Source organism: Gavialis gangeticus, unplaced genomic scaffold, assembly GCF_001723915.1.
Source record: "Gavialis gangeticus isolate Ggan-Ray unplaced genomic scaffold, GavGan_comp1, whole genome shotgun sequence".
Taxonomy (NCBI): domain Eukaryota; kingdom Metazoa; phylum Chordata; order Crocodylia; family Gavialidae; genus Gavialis; species Gavialis gangeticus.
In genome coordinates, this window is record NW_017729031.1 from 91181933 (window position 1) to 91203438 (window position 21506).

At 39.4% G+C, this 21506-nt stretch overlaps 1 protein-coding gene across 1 annotated transcript in view; it reads left to right on the forward strand.

Annotated features, from left to right (window-relative positions):
• Positions 1-21506, forward strand: part of TWIST2 (twist family bHLH transcription factor 2) — an 81862-nt gene that overhangs the window by 1306 nt on the left and 59050 nt on the right. The window lies entirely within an intron of this gene.

The window sequence follows — 21506 nt, forward strand, 5'->3', positions numbered from 1 at the left end:
AAGAGCACGAGCGATGAAAGCATCATGTCGTCTATGCCGCAACATAGACCTGAATCTTATTTTTAAAGGGTGCGGGGAAGGCGTTAGCAGATTCTAGTTACTTGAAAAAAAATCCGCAAAACAGGTAAGGCAGGGATCCAGGTGATAGTCTAGAACAGGGATGAGGAAATCTCTCGCTAGCGCAAGGGTGTTGGCGATTGTATTGGTTTTAAGTGCAGGCCATGAACATCTAGATTACAAGCTGAAGATCTTTTTATCAAGATGACTATTTGATGGGTGGACACATTTAAAGAGGGGCAGATTCTAGTATGAAAAATATGCTCTTTGCCTCATTTCGAGTCGATCCCTGCTTTCGCCTTTTGAAAGGTTTGCTACCAAGAAGGAAGCAATAAAATTGAATGGCCAATATAATGAAATTTGCCAGGGCAGATTTCTTAGAGAAGTATAGGAGATAAAGGAAAAGAATTAGTGAAACCTACTGACAACCAGATCTGAAACAGCTGCTGGTTGGATTGGAGCATGGCTGTGTCTTAAAAGTGTCAGCATCTAGGAAACAGGCTTTAAGTACTTTTATAGCGTTGCAATTGCAATTGTGGGGGTTCAGCAAAGAATCACTCCTGCTCTGATCTGAGCAATATTTCTGTATAGTCAGCAGATATCCTGTGCTTGTTTGCCTGGGCTGTGCCCACTTCCCCTCTCCCCTTGCAAATAAAAGTAAACACAGATAGAACGAACCCCTCTCAATTTCATATTCACTTGTTTCCCTTCCCCGCCTGTGCCAGTAACATTAGGGCTGGTGCCAAACTCTTTTGGACTTTAACATAGTTTTTTACTTACTGAACTCTTCCTCAGTTTCCAATATAAAAAACTACTTCCTCTTATGTTTCCTTTTTAAGATTGTGAGGTGGACACCCCCACCACACACACAAACAAATGCCCTCGCCTTACCGTAAGCACACCAGCCCTATCTGTAAGTTATGCTATATTTCACAGACTTCACATATGTTCCTGTTGTTTTGTTGCCTGGCAAAGAGCATCTGAGATGCAGAACAAAGCCAGGTCAACATTTTGCGTAGTATGAATGCTCTTATTAGTAAAGAACAGAATAAAAGGGACATTCTCATTTTGAAGTATAACACACAGCAAAGTCAAATAATTGCATTTCCCAAATAGAAATAGCTCCTTAAAAGAAAGAAAAAACAAGAAAAAAAGAAAAAAAAGAAAGCTTGCTTTAGTTCATTGGGATTTGTTGCTGAAAATCCATGTTTAATCAACAACTAATGATTCAGACAACAACCTTGATGCAACTGGCAAGATGCAATTTGAAAAAGCAAGTGTAGGAGTAAAATGTAGATAGTGAACATTTTAGAAAATTTAGAAAACTTTGTGTTTCATTTGCATGTGAAACAAAGTATTTCAATGTCTTTACTGAAATCTCTGCGATGTCGTAATTAATGTTTCTATGGTTCATTCACAGAAACCTGTAAGGAGGTTAGTTTCACTAATCTAAAATGTCTATCCATTTCATTCTTCCAGACAATTTGAATTTTTTAGGTTATATATTTTGTTAATATGGTCATGAATAAGACAGGTCTCTTTTTTTCTTTGGTGGTGCTTTAGATTTAGATGCAAATAAAGCAAAACAGCCTTTTCAAACAAACTATAAACATTCAGTTTATAAACTCCCTTGCCATTTCCCTGTTAATATGGTTTAAACTGACTGGAGCAAATAGTCGAACAAAAAAAATCTCCTTATGGGAATCTTCTGCTGTCTTTGTCAAAAACAGATGTAAAATGTCCCAAACACATATTTCTTCAGGAGTTTAGATTGGCTGAATAATAAAACGCTACAATGGACCAATGCATTTATTCTGTTGTGTCCTAACTTATGTGCTAGCATTAGCCAATGCTTTTTTATCTATTACCTACTGTATATCTTCCCTCAGCATTGTACAGTATATTAGGGGCAATAACTGCATTTTGGTTTCTTCAATTAATTTTTTTTCAACACTATTTCAAGCACATTGGTCTGACAAGAAAGATACTGAAAGAGAACGCAAAGAATTTATCTCTAAATAGACATACTAGACAACAAAGCTTGAATATTAATTTAAAAGAATGAAGCAGTTACATTTAGACTTGAAAAATTCACCAAGGAAATGTATTCAGTTTGTGTCCTATTGAAGTAGCACACAGTAACTGGCAAACATTAGAACATCTTATATATATCTCCATTATCTTATTTATATCTCCATTTAAGCCATGACTTCCCTCCTTGAGAATTAAAAAAATAAGTGAGAAAAGGAAAAGAAAGAAAACTCACACACATCTTCCCAACTTTAGAAAAAGTATATAGGTCATGTCTTTTTGAGGTTGCACTGGTAAGAATGTTAATAAATGGCCTTGTATGGTGGTGGCATCTGGTTTTAACACTTTTGGGTAACAAAAACTGTTTCTGCCATCAACATTTTCAATGGTCTTAAGAAACATAGTGAAATTTGTTAATGTATTTTATTATATTAGCATATTTTAGCAAGCATTTGTCCACAAGTAGTAACTTTGATATGCTGTGTAGTGTGCCTGACAGTAAAGACATAGGAGATGTCAAAACACATTTGAGACACGATCCTGCGAGTCTGGCAGTTTTGGGATGTGGAAGAATCTGTCCCTTGTCACAAGGATATTACCCGGATAGCTTCTCTTATGCCTGGGTTTTGAAAAGAAACAGACAAAAAATATTTCTCTTTGAAGGGGCTGTAGATCCTGTTCAACACAAAAATCAAGAGAGTTTTTGATTAGAAAATCAGAGCCTTGGGAGCTGGGAAAATGCCACCTGGCCTTCAAGAATGCCAGTAGGTGACTGTTGCTGACTTATCCGGCAATGAGAGGTTTTCCTGTTCTGTTCTATGTAATTAAAGATAACATACTCCTGTAGTTTCAAGTGAAACAGGCACAACTTCACTTCAATTAGTATTCCAAGTTCTAGGATGTTTAAACAAATATACAAATTCAGGTCACACGCGCGCGCGCGCACATATACATCTCTCCAGCCCTTTGCTACCCAGTATCTCAATGCTGCATCATCCAAATGCCTCCCCCCAATGCGCACCCCTTTTTTAAAAAAACTACTGTCTGAAAGGTTTCAAATGTGAAAAGATTTTTTCCATTATTTCCTTTGGTAGAAAACACAGAAACATAGTAGCGAGGTGGAGATTAGCTCTGGAAGAAGGAAAGCTAGAACCAGAAGTTTAAAATCTTAAAAGCGTCAGTAGGGCAGTAACGATGATTTAGTTTTAAACCACCGTGTCAATAAGATCCATTGGCTGGCATAAACTTTTAAATTTGAGCTAACATCAGTAAGTCTGTAGTGAGATATACCAGTAGTTGAATATAAGGCCAAACACGTTATGTGAATTGAGCTGTATATTAATAAAGCATTTGCAACCTTTATTCATTTTGGAAGATGTTAGTCAGTGATTGTAACATCCTTGTGACATCCTTGTAATTGTTCCTTACAATCTGATCATCATTTTAGGAGTTTCTTCTATGGAAACAGTGAGTAGGTTTGTTAGCATCCCTATTGTGTTTTGTCCTTAAAGAAACAAATAGATGTTGTAGTCCCTTTCCCTGGAAATTACTCATAAAATACAGAACTTGTTTAACTATTGTTAACTGAAAAAACAGTGACATGGCAGCTAAACCCGTTCATTTCACAACATATTTTGCTTTTTTAAATGCACCACTAAACATGAAAATATGCTTACTTGAGAGGAAAGATTTTAAAGTTTGGTATTTACATATTAATGCTTTAGGTTTTTCATGCTAGTGTCTTTAAAAGCCCTGCAAAATGCATTCTGGATGATCTGTTTATGTTTGTCTCTCTTCCGGGGAAAGAATAAATCTACCACATAATATCAACCAAATTCCTAGCACTTGGCCAGCCAATGCTCAAATATGAGATAAACCCCCAAAATAAAGGGCATGAGAAAAAGCCTTGAAGTAAACACAAAGTTATATGCGAATCAAATGTATTTTGGGTGGTGCACTTGCATTAATACACACATGAAATACCATTTTCCATTACCCATGTTTAATGGCTTAGCATTTCTGATATAAATTCCTGACCCTAGATTATTAGAGTATTCTGAATTTTTACGCAGTAAGGAGAAATCCTGGATCAAAACTGAAAGACAGTTTAAAAGAATAACAAAAGTGTGCTAGTTTTCAACTTATTGAAGTCAGTTCTATGGTAAGAGTTCTGTTGTAATGGATGTAGCAAAGGATCACTAAGGACAAATCTCAATGCCTATGCTTCATTTAAGTAGATCTAATTTGTCTCCATCAGTCATCTGTGCTGAACAGCTTCAGTTTTACAGTACCCAGACTTATGTCTTTAAAAGGGAATGGGGTTGATTGCAACGTAGAATTATAAGTCACCCTTGTTCAATATCTTCTATCCTTTAAAATCCCTACTTCAGCTTTTATGTTTTTCATAATGGTAAAGCACTCTTGCTAGTCTCTGCACTATCTTCTTTATTATTGAAGAGGAGTGGATTCTGTAACCATAGAAGTAATTTCTTTTGGTGACATATTTTGTCACTTGTGTCTCCTAGAAATATAATTAAGTGTACAACTATAGTTCTTAGAATCGCTTCCATGAGGCTCAGGAGGAATTTGAAATCTCTAAACCCAGAGTCTTCAAAATTTGTGTGCCTTGCTTTAAGCAGGGAGAATTTCATGAGTGAATATATTAAAAAGCACTGCTACAGCCCACAGCAGAAGGAGAGCTGTGCCATATTTGGGAAATTAAGCTGTTGGCTGGGAAAAGTGTAGAATTTTTGGTAGCTTTTCCTGTTCTACCTTCACTTGAGCTTTAATAAAGGAATAAAGTAATTTGAGGCTAAAAAGTGCTGTGCCATTAAAAAAAATGAGTAGCCCAGATTCTAGGTTGCTGTAAATTGATGCAGGCAATATACCAGTACTGAGAGTCTGGCCTTATGTTTCAACAATTAGTATAAGTGACTGGTGAGTAGTGTACGACAACACTTACGATTTACTTGTTAAGGAAATTTGGGAGTGAGGAGAAATAGGATGTCCTCCAGCTGGATGTGAACATCAGAATATTAATTAATTATTATTTACATTTAAATAACAGTAAAAGAAGCCCTTACAAAAAACACTAGACACCCAACCATTAATTAGATTTACAGTTGCGGGTGATGACCATGCAGTAACAGTATGCCAGTAATAAGTCTACCCAGCCAGTCAATAAATCTAAGCAGCCAAACAAACTCTTAGAACTTCTCCCCATACCCATGCATATACTTCAACTGTCTGCCCCAAACCTGGTCAAATACATCTGATAATATAACAATTAAAACAGATTAGATTTAAAAAAACAATTAAAATAGATCAGTTAGGATCACTGAAAACCGTGAGGTACAAATCAGGGCCAAAGTTTAGGCACTCACTCCAGGTCACGCTTTTTCACACTTACAATGAAGTTTTCTTAGGTTCTCATGCCAGTAAGATCCTGGTCAGAGTCCTTCAGTCAGGACTCACGGGCATTCCACATAGGCATGGCAGGACTCCCTGCATAGTTACAATTGCAGGATCGGGGCTTATATTCTTAACACATCAGCAGCTACTTTGGGGCAGAATCCTGCATTCATTCCTTACTTGACATCAGTGGGAGTTGTGCTTGAGGAATAACTGCCAGGAAAAGATGTTGCTGAGCCTGTTATAAAAAAAGACTTCTCTCTAGAAAACATAAAAATCAAATTGTGTTCTTGGTTACACTTGTATAACCCAGCTGGTGTCAATGGACTTGTATGGATTCCAGAGAGTAGCACTTGGCCCACTATCTTCCTTTTTTTCTCTGGGGAAAGGATGTATTGGCTCTTCAGTCTAAGTTAACTCTCCTTTTGCATTAACCTGTGGCTTTCTTTTGGGCTTTGGAAGAAGAAAATACATCAGGCTGCTTGAACTTCTGTGCAACATCACTGCCTTAGAGTCTGATGATTCCAAATTCTTCCTTCCAAATTGGACCTATGTCTGATCCCTTACAGAGAATAAGCCAGGATTAATCCACTGAAATCAATGGAACTGCATCACTAAGCAAGGTTAGAATCTAGAGAAACTTTAGTATATTATGAACAGTGATGGGCACAGAGAGCCTGGCAAAATTCTGATTCCTGGTTGAGGGTTCTTGGCAGGACTGCAACACCAATATTAAATAATGTTGCCATTATGTCTTATTTCAAAGATGCTTAAGTGAATTAATGCCCAACTGTCACTGGCTTTTCTGTGAAAAGCACATGCCATATTTGTTAACTTTAAAGAGATTTAATAATTCTAATGTAATCTAGTCAAAAGGCCAGGCTGTATCTATCATAAATATTGCTGCAAATCAACTCCCAATGGATAATTTCTCAATGCGCCAGCATAGTAGTATCTGTATGTAGGAAAGGTGCAGGGCACTATATCAAAATAAGTTATACATCTGTCACATAAAAAGAATCAATTATCTTTTCTCTTGGAGAGCTCTGAGAGGAAATATTTGCAGGTTGTTTGTGTTCTTGTTCTGAAAAGAAAAGTTACCACAGCAGCAGCAACACAGGTCTTGTCCTTTGCAGAGTTGCATATGTACAACTGAAAAGGAGTGAAAGCCCAACCTCCACATCCTTCTCCCCTCAGACTTTAAACTGCAGCTTGGAAAAAAAGAGGCAGATGTCTCCTAGTTGAACTTGATTTATATTTACTGGACTAGTTCCAGTAAGCCTGTGCCATCTTTAATTGAATTCTTAATAAGATAGTTTTGCCTTGATAACCGCCACCCCCGAGAAAAAATTTAGTGTTTCCTTAAGAGATATGAGATCTGCCAAACACGTGCTCTAAAATGCTGAATTAAGTTTCTGATCAGTCTGGCCACCAAGAGTCTACATGCAGTAATTTATGTGATCATGCTTTTGCTTTAAGCTTTTTGGATCTGCTTTAATTTTAATGCATTTGTTTTGAAACATAAACAAACTTAATTGCATAGGCAACTTAGATAAAGGGATCATGTCTTTAATAGCACTTTCCTTAAAAAACAATTGGGCAATCATGGAAAGCTCTCTAGGAAGTCAGGACTATTTAATTTAGAGAAACGGAACACACACTTTCATAGCACTATAGGGGACTCCTGGGGAGATCCTTATCCTGGTCATCATGCCACCTTCTCCTTGCCCTAAAAGAGAGTATGGTAGTGGAATGTTATTGCATATTGAACTTTATACCTTAGCCATCACAAAGAAGGATCCCAATCCCGCAAATTAATCTATGTGGATAGATCCCCTCTGACTTCAGTGCGTTTGTCTAGGTGTATTAGGTACAGACATTACGCTTTTACCACTATAAGTACCAGCTTATACCTGTAACAGAACAGAAGTTCAGCACACATAAACTGGTTTAAAAATGGTGAAACCTAATCTAAGATTTCCGCCTCTGCTCCCCCTCCCCACAAAGGGCAAATGTGTGTTCTGTTTGCTACTGATCTAAGCTGCACTGCTTACAGAAAACTACATAACTGAGATCAATTTCACTTCGGGCATTTTGAATGTCTGTACCTAGCCTTAGTCAATGGGTTGGGAGTGAAATGTTCTCTAAGGCTAGGTACAGATGTTCAAAAAGTCTGAGGCAAAATCAATCTGTTACACAGTTTTCTGTAAAAGGCATAGTTTCAATTGATAGCAGACAGAACATACATTCACCCTTTGGTGAGGGGGGGAAATCTTAGGCCAGGTTCCACTTCTTTTAAACCGGTCTACATGTGCCAAACTTTTTTTCTGTTATGTGTATAGACCGGTTTCCAATCACTTGTACCGATAAAATTATAACATCTGTACCTGGCCTAACATTCCGAATCTTTGTTGGAAAGCAATTTATTTCCCATGCACACCACTTGACTGCATGGCATCAAAGCCAAACATTCTGGTTCTTCACATAAAACAGCTCACAAATAATGAGTGGAAACATGATGTCTTGCATTGAGGGATGAAGTCTTCTTATACACATACAGGCACATATGCACCAAAGACCTTCATTCAGCATCTTTAAAACAGTAGGAATGAAACACATTGCCTCTCCAAGATGTTTTTCAAAAAAAAGAAATATAGGTTGTTAGAATGCATCAGGATCAACTTAGTAAAAAAGAAAGAAGAGTCTTTACAGACTCAATAGATAAAGAGTCTTAAAAGAAAGTTCTTCAATAGCCCCCGTATACTAACCTTCCTAAACGTGTAAATGTGAAATAACATCCCTGTCCTGCAAATCAACAAGTCTGAAGTCAACAATGTCACTGTTCCAAATAGATAAGCCTGCTATTTCTATACCAACTGATAAGATACACTGTTTTGTAAATCTGTTCAACAACCTGCATAATAATTACCTACATAATATCACATGTGCTGCACAGGAGTTGTTTGCAATCTCTACTTTCGCAACACTTAAGATCTGTGCATGTATGTAAGCAATTACTTATCAATCTGTGGCTTCCCCTTTGAAGCAAAAAAGGTTTTTTGGGTCTTGTTTTTTTTAAGAAAACAGCAGCCTCTCTGGCCTTCTTTTCTACCCTCTCATTTTTAACACTAGGGTTATGAAAACCAAATGTTTGTAACTCAACAATTATCAGCTACTAGTGATTTCTCTTACTTAGTGATCATTATCTTTGGTTAGTTACATAATAACTTTCTCAATAGCAACCAACTATGATGTCACATTGATTTTTACAGGCAAAATGAGTTCTAAATACAAAACTCCTCTTTTTGTGAATTGCCCTAACATAACTTAAATAAATAAATAAGGAAAGAGAAATGCAAGAGAATAAAAAGCAATTTTCTCTCAAAATCCAGTGGTGTTCAAAGTTTATTATCAAATAGTTTTTAAGGACCCACATTACAGTCACATTCTGCTGTTGCTCAAACTGAGTGAATACTACACCTTTCTCTGCCAATGACTTTACTGAAATCTATGGGATGACTTTTACTACTTACATGAATTCAGAATCAGAATCAAGGTGGTAAATGAAGCCTCAGTACTATAGAATTCTAGTTCTAAAAAGACCAATAACTAAAAGTGGTTAGTGGATCCCACAAAACTATTAATTGGTTCTGGACTCAGCCTAACAATCAAAATTGTTTCATAATCACGTAATAAATCAACTAATTAGGTGAATCCCTTCAACAAAATATTTAGGAGGAACTGTGATGGCTTTCTTTTTTCTTTTACAAATGTGCCTGGCTGGCAGAAAAACTTACAGCAAAGACAGCTGAAAATGAATCCTGAACTCGGGCATGAAAGTGAAGTAATTCTTAGATTCTCAATAGAAACTCAAAATGATTTAGACACTTCCCTGCTGGTATCTGTTGTGAAGCACTGTGTGCTTTTCCCTTTTGAAATCCCAATGAATCATTGGGCCCAAACCTACAATCTGTATTCTTACTGGCCCCAATTCAGCAAAGCATCCCTGTTTGGTATGTGCTTAACTTTCAGCATGTACTTAAGCACTTTCCTAAATTGATGCCATTATTATTATTTAATATTCGTACTGGAGCAGCATCAGTAATAGCCAAAGGGCTCAGTCTCAAAATCCCCACAGATTCTGGTGGGATGATTTGTGAATGACATTCATCATACTATGGCGAAGCCTGTTTGTGTCTTTGGATAAAATGACTGTCCCTAAGAAATGTTGCCTCTTTAAGAAATGTTTTGATTCAATATGTCATGAGGAAATAAAGGTCGTAGGATCAGACTCAAAACATACATTCAGATATTAACACAATGGGGACTTGGTCTATCATTCACCCTCCCAGTTGTTTTTCAGTAGGATTAAATTGCCATATTCCTAGTAGCAGCAGGGGACAGATACAGCATTGTTTCCAATACGTTTATGCACTATAGATTCCCGTTAACATCATTCTGTTGCTCTGGGGTATGGAAAAGTGTGATCCCTGACAGATATAGCCAGCAATGTACCTAGACTCCTAGTGGCCCCGGGTGAACTTTTAGTATCAGCCCCCACTTTGACAGAGATAATCATAATAATAATCATTATTTTCACCATTTTCAGGCCCCCTTTCTGTCTGGGCCCTGGGTGGCTGCCTGGTTTGCCCATGCCTGTGTCTGGCCCTGCACATAGCTGTGCTGTTAGAAGACCTTAACGCAGGAAAAATTATACTTCTGCTGTTACCAGTATAGCATGTCTTGTTCATGGTTGAGGGCTGATATTTGCCAATACCATGCAACTTTGCCAATATACTTGCATCAATACTCTTTGCCTGCATTCCTGCACCAACTAAATACTGTGTGCACAGACTTAGCTAAAGGGCTTTTCTACCCCAAATGATTATTCTACCTATATCAGTATGTTTCAGGCAATACATCATCGGTGGATATTGGTACGAAGATGCTTTGTACCAGTTTACCTTATTCTATTTATGTTACTGGTATACTATTTATACTGGTATAAATCACTTTTTTTACCACCATAAATGCATCCACACTAGCATTGTACCAATAAAAGCAGTTTTAATAAAAAGTCAAAGCCTCTAATTGAAAACTATTCCTGTAGAATAACTGTGCTTCAGCATGTTAAAACAGTATTAATCTTCTTTCTTTCACATCCACACACCTTCCCTACTGCTATGCACTCATTTTTTATTTAAATTCGAAACCTACTGAAACCAATTAATACATTTTCATTGATTTTAGTGTGGCTGGGTTCAGGTTTCTTAAGCATGTTGTGTAAATTCCTGCTAGTTTCTAAACTTCTTTTCCCAACTAAACATACTGCATACTGCAGAGCTAAAATTTCTTCCAACACATTATTAACTCACTAATCTGTTGCATGCCACACGCATAAGAGTATAGCCAAGCAGACAATCAAGGGCAGTCAAACCAATGAAATATATCTACAGGATTAAAACACTCAGCTGAATGCTGTCACAGCAACAGTAGCAAAATAGACATCCAACCATAAAACAAATTCTCAAAACAATTACAATATATAAAAAATATATTACTAGATAATATGGTAGATCACATTCAAAATATGGCATATCAAATTAGAAACTGATACTTGAGTTTTGTTAAAACAATAATTTTTAATTATTTTTTCCAATTAATCAAGGAAACCTCAAATACAACGAGACGTCCTTGCACTCTGTAGTTGTTAGAGAAGCATATTTTAAGGTCAACCCTGAAGTCCATCTGACTCCAACGTCTCATGAACAAATGTATGTTTTGTAAGGCGCGTTCACATCTTTTGCAATGAAAAGGGCATTTTAAATCCAAAATCTTATTGTTACTGATGCTAAAAGTATTACTATTGTAGTCCCCAAAACTTTCACATGTCCAAACTATTTCATTTGTTATAGTTGCTGAGATACAACCATATTTATATTTTCTGATTGCACTGCCAAAAGAAATTTCATTGCCAGAAGAACTCAAATTACACTTATATTTTGGTACAGAAAGGTGCAGATGTAATTGCAGTTCACCATGATAGCCTTTGAACTTAAGAGACTTGGCTTCGTGTTCCAGCTGAGGTCCCTAGTGAAAGCAATAGCAAGTATTATAGCTGTAGTGATCAGTTATCCTTATTGGAAATCTCATTATAGTACACAGCACTACTAAAGAGACCTAAATTTATTGTGAGCGTTGCAACAGCCTGATATTCTAGCAGTACACAGCTACATCCAAAAAATACCACATTATGCACAAAAGTACTAGATTGCAGAGATCAGAACAGAGACTGTCACAAAATTATCCTATTGTCCTGCAAGATAAATGCAAAGAGGTAGCCACTCTATCAGGTTTACATTTTTAACCAAAAAAAAAGTAGAAGACAAATGACATGGACTAAAATTTTCAAAAAATGAATTAGATGCCTGAGACTTACAGACTTCCAATGTAATTCCAAATACAATTTTCAAAAGCATTTAAATTGGGTGCTTCTGAAAATTTTATCCTTAGGTTCCTAAATGTCCTTTGAAAATTTTACCCATTTATATTTTGCTACAAACTGTGAAAGGACTAAAGTATGATCACATTTTTAAAAATGATTTAAATCATTTTTATTTTACTAGAATTGATTTTATTGTCTTCAGTATAATCAGAACCAGTCTTTATTTCTATTATAGTTCAAAACTTATTAACCCCCTTTCCTTGTATTGAAAAAGATATTATATATATTTTATTCATATTATCATAATCTTCTGTGTCCTCTAAATAGCCAAATACAAACATTTCTTGTGGTCTGCCTTATTCAGAAATGCCTGTTTTCCACATCTGTGTTTCCATGCAAACAATTTTATAAATTAATAAATAATATTAATAATAACCTGGGATTTGTAAATTGAGGGCATCTCAGTGCAGTTGTGCTCTCTAATGAAGTCTCTTTTTCTAGCCACATTTTCTATCTGGGTTTATTGAGCTCCAAAGAGAGATGTCCACTGCAGACAAAAGCAGATCAGAACCTCAGAGTCCAGCAAAGTTCTGTTTACCTGGACCTTTACCGAGTAAACTTCCTTACTTTTTTTTTAGAGAAGTAGAAAAAATAGCAAAGATCATTCTCCCCTCCCAAGTCCACTATTGGCTGGTTTGCAGGTTACTGTGAAGCGAGAAGTACAGATATGTTACAGGAAAATCAAATCTTTGCTCCATTTTGCCACACAATTACTGTTTTCACTTTGGGAATTTGCTTCCTCTCTCTGTGCTATATCTGCACAGTGGGTTGAGAGTTGCAGCTACAAATGCAACAGAGTATTACTCCTCTGTTTTATCCTTGCATCCAACTGCTGTTGGTGCACCTGTCACACAACAGCCTGTTAATGCTTCACATCACTTAATACAACCAGAGAGTTAATTCTGGTGGCCAGCAAAGATGTGTAATGCAGCAAAGTTCTGCCCCAACTTTGCACGCCTTCTTCAGCCAGTTAACCTTTTGCATATGTTTCCCTAGCCACCGAAGTCTATAGCATACCACAAAGGGAACCCAACTAAGGGATGGGAAGCCACACGTTAACGTAAGGAATTATTTGTAGGGTCCCAAGCATTCAGACTCTCAGAGGTTCCTAAAGAATTTGAGAACCTGGTTCCTACAGATCTGCAAATTGGGCATCAGGAACCCAGATACGGTGTTTAAACTCTCAGTCTTAATGTGAAAACTGCATGTAGTTTCCGCAATGCCTGCACAGACATAGAGGAGAAAGGAGTTGTGTGTTGACTGGACTACACTAATACCCAATGTTTCCATTTCCCATTCACTCTTGGAAGTGAATTAGCCTGCATGAAACTAAATGGAAGCAGGATCAGATGGGGAAGAAGGCAAATCCCTGTGTACAAAATTGAAAATGCTTAAATTATAAGCAGGGGAAAATTATATTTGGCAACCATTGAAGTGCAGGGCTCCCTGCCAAGGCCTGGACAGCTGTATCTTTTTCACTAGCAAGTCCTGTGATCACCAATTCTGTGTTAAAAGCAAATAGGAGTCGCCATAGCTGTCACATCCCAAGTACTGATCCTCCCTCAGGGAGACACCTTAAAGAAGCAATCCCACCCTAGCAGATACGTGAGCAATGTATTCAAAGGAAAACTATGGGTGACCTCACGGACACATTCTTTCCAAAGTCTCAGAGACATTTTAGAGCTGGTTCCTAATCCAGAGAAGAGGAAAGTAATTTAACAAACTGTTGTTCTGCTTTTTTTTTTTTTATACTGTGTTGCCTTTTTCTGCCTTCCACTAACATACAGAAACAACAGCAGCCTTGTTCATTCTTGCACTATGAGCTTCCAACTGTTAGAAGCTACATAAATCTAAGTTTCTGCTCTTTCAAATATAGCTCACGAGTAATCGTGCAAAGGCTACACAGCGTGGTGGTATGTGGCTCAGGCTCTCTGCCACTGTAAATGGGCACATCTCCACTGATTTCTAGAACGCTGCAACAATTTACATTTGCAGGGGTTTTGGCCCTTAACTTCACTGTACTTACTGAGCATTTGTAAAAATATTACAACTTTAAACCTATGAAGCACAAAAGGGGCAGACCAATGTGGACAAGGGAAGCCCTAAATTCAGCTGCATTTTCCATGTGGCAAATACAGAACAAAAGAGTAACCTTTAAAACATGCATCGATCCCAGACAATAGATCTTTTTAGAGCTCCCTGCAAAACGTTCTGTATTTGCCCCGCAAATTTTGTTCTGTTTAAAGGTTTTAATGGATTCCTTTTTATTTTTGGACACTTATGTTTAAAGTTTTCAAAAAAGCCAAAGAATCAGTTCGCTTTCAGTTCTGTTCCTTCCTGCCTTTTTCTTTCCCTTTTTACACTAGAAAATGTTCTGCTTTTCCGCTTTCAGTTGAATAACATTTTTTTTAAAAATCAATTGTTATAAAATTTTGCTAAGAATTATTTTTTTTTGCTTCAGTAAAAGCCTTTGACAGCTATATATACTGTTATGCTTTATCTTTGGAGCCTAAGTGGGAACAGGACTGAGTGGCATATGTGCTTAGTGATAAACTGATTTTTACTCTGTCTAAATGGAGTTTTCTGGAATATCATTCAAAGGATGCACAAACCTTTTTAAACAACATCCTTCATTTTCCAGCAGAATAGCATGCTGCTGTTTAACTTGTTCACCACTTACAGGTGGCCAGAAAAAACAGTCAACATACCCTCTGTTTGTAAAGAATACAGGAAACAATAGCAGGCACAGTGTTGTTGGCTGTAGCCATGTTGGTCTAAGGACATAGCTGGGAAAGGTTCTTTGGGTAGATGTGATATATTTTATTAGACCAACTAAATAGTTGGGGAAAAAGTTCTTTGCACATTTTCAGGCACAAACCCCCTTCTTCTGGCACTGGGAGACTCTAGAGTCTCCCAATGCTTGAAAAAACGGTTTTTGTAACCATGCTATTGTTTCCTGCACATCTACTAGAGGGCAGTGTGCACTATGCTGATCAGTGACCCAGGCTTAGTAATATACACCAAAAGGGTACATCTTCTGTGAGTACATCATGATCATATCTAATTCCTCACCCACCCCACCAGAGAAATCTGTTTCTTAGCTCTATGATTAAGAGCTGTTTTACTTCAAAAAGCCCAATGTAAATTCTGCAGCCAGGTCCCTTTCTCCTGCACCAAAGATGATCAGTCCTGTAATCTCTTCTGTTAATATTTTGGGACAGATGAACTTAAATGAATGGAGGCAGTTCATACCTTGCACAACTAGAAATATAAGTTACTAATAAATTCCAGAAGGCAGCACAACACCAATTCAAGTTTTAAAGATTTTCTTTGCAAATGGAAGGGCTTGAAATGATGCTTTGCTTGTTTTTTAATGTAGAAACTTAGATTTCATAGCACAATTCCACAACAAGGCTTGAGCGCTGTTATGAAGTTATGCATTCCTTGGCCATATAGGGTGCATCCAGACAAGCGCGGGTGTGCAGTATATGGAGCAGGGGTAAAAAAAAACTGTGGGAAAAAAACATGAAGCAGCACACACTCAGGCAGCATGTGCTGCTAAAAAGCAGAACCGGGCCGCTTGGAGCCATGCTGCAGCTCCTGGTCAGGCTCTGCCTGGCAGGATCGCCATGACTGCAGCTCTGGGAGTCCCCGAGGACCCCAGGTAAGGCTGCTGGGGCCAGCACAGTGGTGGCCCCAGCCTCCCCAATGCTACCTGGGCCAACTTGTCATGCGCCAAAGCATGCGTGGCACAGGCATTCCCTGGGGACAAGAAGCAGCGGCACAAAGTGTGCCGCCACTTCTTGTCCCCAGGGAACCAAACTTCAACACACATCTGGACATGCCCATAGTGGCATCATGAGGGAATCTGTCTGTGATAGAAGATTTTCCAAAACTCCTCTCACAGAACTCATAGAAGATTACTCGGCAGTGGTAACCTGCAAACCATGCAGGTTTGAGGCAGGCATGAACAAGGAAATTTTATGATATCCAGCTCCCTAAAATATTCCATTGATTTCTCACATCTCAAAAGTTTGTTTTTCCAAATACAGCAAAATGCTGTTCAAGTGACACTCCTGACTTAAAAGATCACTGCAAAGTATCCACACACATAGGGACTCCAGATCTGCCCTTCTTTTAAGTTGAAGGCCTCTTCTGATTAGTAACTGATTTTTGCAATCCCTCACAAGATTATTTAGAATAGGTTTCACTGGTCACATCTACATGTGCATGGCAACTTCTGTTTGTTTTTAATACAGAATTGGTGCTCACAAGACTTACTAGTGAAGAAGGTACAACTCTCCAGTCCTTGGCAGGGAGCCCTGCACTTCAGTGGTTGCCAAATACAATTTTTCCCTGGTTATAATATTACCATTTTTAACTTTGTAATAACAGGTACTAACTTAATGTGCCGTAGTTTGCAGCACATATCTTTTACATGATGCTAATGAGCAATAGACTAATTCTACTGCACATTAGCACAGCTTTGACTAATGTAGATGCACCCACTATGTTGTACTTTTAAAACCCTCTAGCATCCAGCAGACATAAGAAAAGGAGCATCATTTATTTAGAAAATCAATTCTAATTCTAAAAAGTACATCTCAGCTGAAGATGCCATACCAGCAAAGGCCCCAGTCCTACATTTGGATCACGTCCAGGTGAATCCATATGGTGCTTCCTTGGGACCAAAGGTACAAAGAAAACTATAGCTCTGTAGCCTGATCTAACTCATTTAGATCTAACTGGACAACCTGAAGCAGTCTAGCTACAGCAGTGCAGAGCTACATGTGAGCTAATTTTCCCTACCATGGAACAATCTGTTGCGCACATGTAGATATGCCCAGTTATACATACAAGGAGGAACTACCTTTCTACCTATATTACTCATATACAAATACCACAGGATTTTGATCAGAACATGATGTGAGAAAGAATGCTGCATTTTGAGGTCTGCACTGTTACAAACTTAAATTGCAGGGGCAGAGAAAGGAATGCTTGCTTGCTTGCTACTTAAAGTGAATGAGGACCTGAGCATCACTGTCTACACATAGGGCAATTAGGCTGGTGTAGACTAATTTACTGTGCCATCAGATGGTCGCATCAGACACAAGTACTATCAGACAGCACAGTAGATTACTGCGCTTAATGCACATGTAGATGGTGACAGGGCTGGCTGAGGCACAAGGGTGCTTCAGTGTGGGGTTAGCTGGCAGGCAGCTCCCATGCTAAAGCTCCCTAATGCTCCAGCCAGCTGTTCCACAGCATATAGCACCTTATTGGAGCAGCCCTGGGTTGGCAGGCTGACTCCGAGTCCCCTGCCAGTCCCGGTTACTCTCACTGGGCTCTATGTGTTGCACATGAATAAACTCTCCAGCATGGGCAATTGGTGCCACCTTAGATGGGGGGGACATTTCCCCCCCCATAACCAATCAGCAAGGGGGGGTCCCCCATGGCCAATATTGCCAAGTAGGAGGGGGGGTTCCCCCACAGCCAATCGCACCAACTGGGAAATGGCTGTGGCGCTTCATCCGACGCTCCCACTCCCCAGCCACAACTCGCAGGGTGGGCACCGCCCGCCCTGCCTATCGCCTAAGTGGGGAGTGTGGCCTGTTAAGGGGTGCACCAGTGCTCTCAGAGGGTACACGTGCATCCCCATGCATTGCCACTGCTCTCGAGCTAATTGCCCTAGAGTTTTTTGCCTTTGAGCACGCATTCAAACAGTGCACACAGGAGCAAAAAATTAAATGGAGTTTATTTGTTTGCATTAATTACAAGTGGAAAATGTGTGTGATGAGTCCCTCTGTGTGACTGGTTCAAGGAGGATACTAGTCTGGTAATTTGTAAATGACAAGGTCCATGTAAACTAAGTCTGGCTCAAACTGGAGAGGTTCAATGGTATTTAGTACTGGAAATCTCTTAGTCAGTCCCTTAGGGTGGCCAAAATAGTGGGTGTCAGTGAAAGACATTGGAAAATTACTTTGGGCACTGCTATATTTATTTTGTCTTAAACATTCATAGATAGCTACCACTGGGACCATTATACTACACAGGTTGATGAATTAGGGAGTATCTTCAAAGATGACAGTTAAGCAAGTAGCTACACTCTCACACTTTCCTATGAAGCGTCACACTCCTAGGCAATGCTGCCTCCAGTGTGGGCTGTGATCTTGTGGGAGCTCTGGTGTGGGCTTTGAGCTCTTGAGGGCCACTTAACAACTAAGGAGCTGAACCCAACTTTCCTAGTACTTTAACCAGTATTTTACCCACAAGACCATGTTTCCAATAAATTACTCTTCTCACATGCCAAAATTACAGTTGTCTAATTTCTTCAGATGCTCTTTAAACTCCATCAGGATTTTACCCTCCCATTCCAAATGGAAAACTGCTCTGCATATATTTTAATCTCAGTATTATATCTTCAGCTGTTTAGATGCCTTTCGCAGCTTTTCATTTCATAGATCTAAATTACAGATGTGCTTTTCAAATTTGGAAAGAGACAAAAGGAATCAAGAAGGTTAAACAGCTCAATGTGAGTCACTCTAATAAGAGAGTTATTGTTGATTTAGAAACCTACTTGGGCAGCAAATGCAAAACTACGTTTTCCAAACCACGGCCTTTTTGTATTCCGGCTACTAAAACAAACAAAGGTTTCAATCAGAAAAGCAAAAAACACTGAAGAGAAGTTAGGACAAAAACAACCCAAAATGAGTGACCTAGAGAGGGGGGAAAACAAGCAAACATGAAAGGCAGAAGAGAGACATGCAAATGAACAAAGCAGATAATAAAGAAAATGAGAATTGTAGGCTGTGCTGATCTCTGGGAACCAATCCAGCCAGCACAATACAACAAACAGTATGAGCAATGGCTTTCCAACCAAATGGGAAGATGGATTGCAGAGGCAAAGTGTTCATAACTTACAGTGTAATGAAAAAAGTAAATATTGGCCCAATTCTGCTCCAACTCAAGTCAAATGCAGAATTTCCCTTGACTTCATTGTCAGCAGTATCCAGCACTCAAGTCCTATTTATAATAGACAGATCCTGGGTAACACTCCAGAGTTACACAGCTAGGGATTGATAGAGAAATCCTCAGTGTGCTGATATGCACTCTTTCATGAACCAGTCTCTAGAACACAAGTCAAACCTCAGCATGTCAACACAAGTGGTGACCCCGCTATGCTTGCAAATCTAGTGCCTAGGCCCAGCCCCGATAATAACAGCAGTCACACTTAGCACTCTGCCTCCCCAAGTCATTGTACAAGCACTAGCTAAGAGACCCCTGATGAAGAGGGATGGTTGTGTGTTGCATAAGGAGATCTTGAAAGGGCCAGGTATAATTCTGTGCTTAAGGGAACATGGGGAATCCTCTGTCTTTCCAACTGGGCCAGTGCATGGCATATTCAAAAGGAATAGAGAGACTAATATGGACCTCTATGCATATGGAGAACCAGGCTGTATCTCATTAGGCCCAGGATCTGCAGTCCAAAAGTGCCCCCTCCATTATGGCCTGTGTACCCAAATAGCACAATCTAGCCTTACATTTTTTACTGATACACTTGAAAACTGTGTTTTATCTATTGGAAACAAAAGGCTGACATCAAACCACGGATAAAGGGCCTAACTCAGGAAAAAGCAATGCATTTCCCAGTGAACACGCACAACACAATGCACAGTTTTCAGATGTTCAAATACTACCATTCACTAGAGAACTAACAGGGCAATACACATGAGGAAATAGCATGCCTGTGGAATATGTGGATCTCTCTTCATTAAAGATTGTGAACTGTTTCAAAAGGCAGAATGGAGGCCTTATGCCCAGGAGCACACATCAGCTGATCTGCTGTAATTGTTGCTGTTTGCTCCTATAACACAGTAAGTGAAACTAAATCAGAGTAACTTAACCACGTTTCACTCAGGCTCAAGTTTTTGCCCCAGTTCAACTTCCTCTTACTGTGGGATAGGAACAGGCAGACAAAATGATTACACTGGATTCCACTGAGCTGCAAATAAATCCTGCCTTTTTAAAACAGTATAACAGATCCTCTGTCATCACCAAATAACTTGCATAATATATAATATGCAGCGCAGAAATACAGACACCAAGTTTGTGTATTCTGTTACTCATTGTTATAGGATAGGAGTGTTGTTGTAGGTGTGACGGTCCCAGATGTGAACAACCCATGTCTGCCTCTTAGACATGACAAAGGGCACTTGCGGGGTGGATCCAGAGTGGGTGCACCAGTGTGGTTGCAACCCCATTGGCTGTGCAGAGTTGCAAAGGCTCACAGAGCTCACCAGCGTGTCAGTCACTGGCATGTCTCTGCTGGGAGCTCACTAGCTGGTCAGTGCAGTCTACCCAGAATCCCTGCTTTCATGGAGCTTGCTCTTCCCCTCCCTCCTGCCCCAATTCAGCATCAGGCAAAAGGAGTGGGGGAGCAACACTCAGACCCTGCTTTCACACAGGTCTGGAGTCAAGCCAGAGCTAATCTCCTCCTTTCTCTTGCTGCTGATCTCATGGGCAGGCTGGAGGGGCAGGAGGGAGGGGAAACGCAAACACAGTAGGCTCCAGAGTCACTAGAAAGCTGGGACTCCAGGCAGACCCCACTAACTAGCTGGTCAGCTCACAGACCTCACAGCACATGCAGAGCTGCCAGAAGGAGCTACATTGATGGCCAGTGAGCTCTGAGTGTTCACTGTCATCCAGAAGCACAGCAAGGTGTTAGAGCCCCACTCCCTTTGACAGTGTGGGCCACATACAAGCAGCTTCACTACCCACATGCCACACCACCAAAGGGGGCATTGTCTGCAGCCCTGGTGTCACAATCCTGGATCTACCCATGGGTACTTGCTGCCCCAAAGTTTATCCAGCAGCTCTCCCAACTATACACTTGGTCCATTAAATATATAACAAAAAGTCCTTGCCTTGCTTCATTTTTGTTAATATAGTTTTTCAGATAATGAAGGCATTTGAAAAACACAATCCTTGATTCCAAGAGAGACTCATTTGTTCAATCTCTCTCTCTCTCTTCAAAGTGCAGGGGTGTAGCAGCGGAAGAACAGGCTTCCCTGGGATCTGAGTCAAGGAGTGGGAGTTTAGAAGCAGGCCAGCATCTGCTGATCTCAGGGTACAAGTACGAGAGCACTGAGCAAAGAGCTTGAGAAGGTCACTTGGGTCAGAGCCATCCAAACTCTCATATTCAAGCAGACTTGCACTAAAAACCAGCTCAGAGCAAGTCTAGTGCTTCAATAGGCTTTAGATTGCTGACAGTTTTACATTCAGACAAATGTGTTAAGAATATGCTCAGCTCCCTTAAAGTGGGCCAAATATGCTCCAGGTTGCATAAAATATGTGATTGCATACATCTCTACTACTTAAAAGCTGACCAGATTTCACATCATGAAGCATGCACTGTAAAGGACTAGAGGCACACTGAAAAATTAATTTTCATAGTTTCATAGTTTCTAGGGTCGGAAGGGACCTGAGCAGATCATCTAGTCCG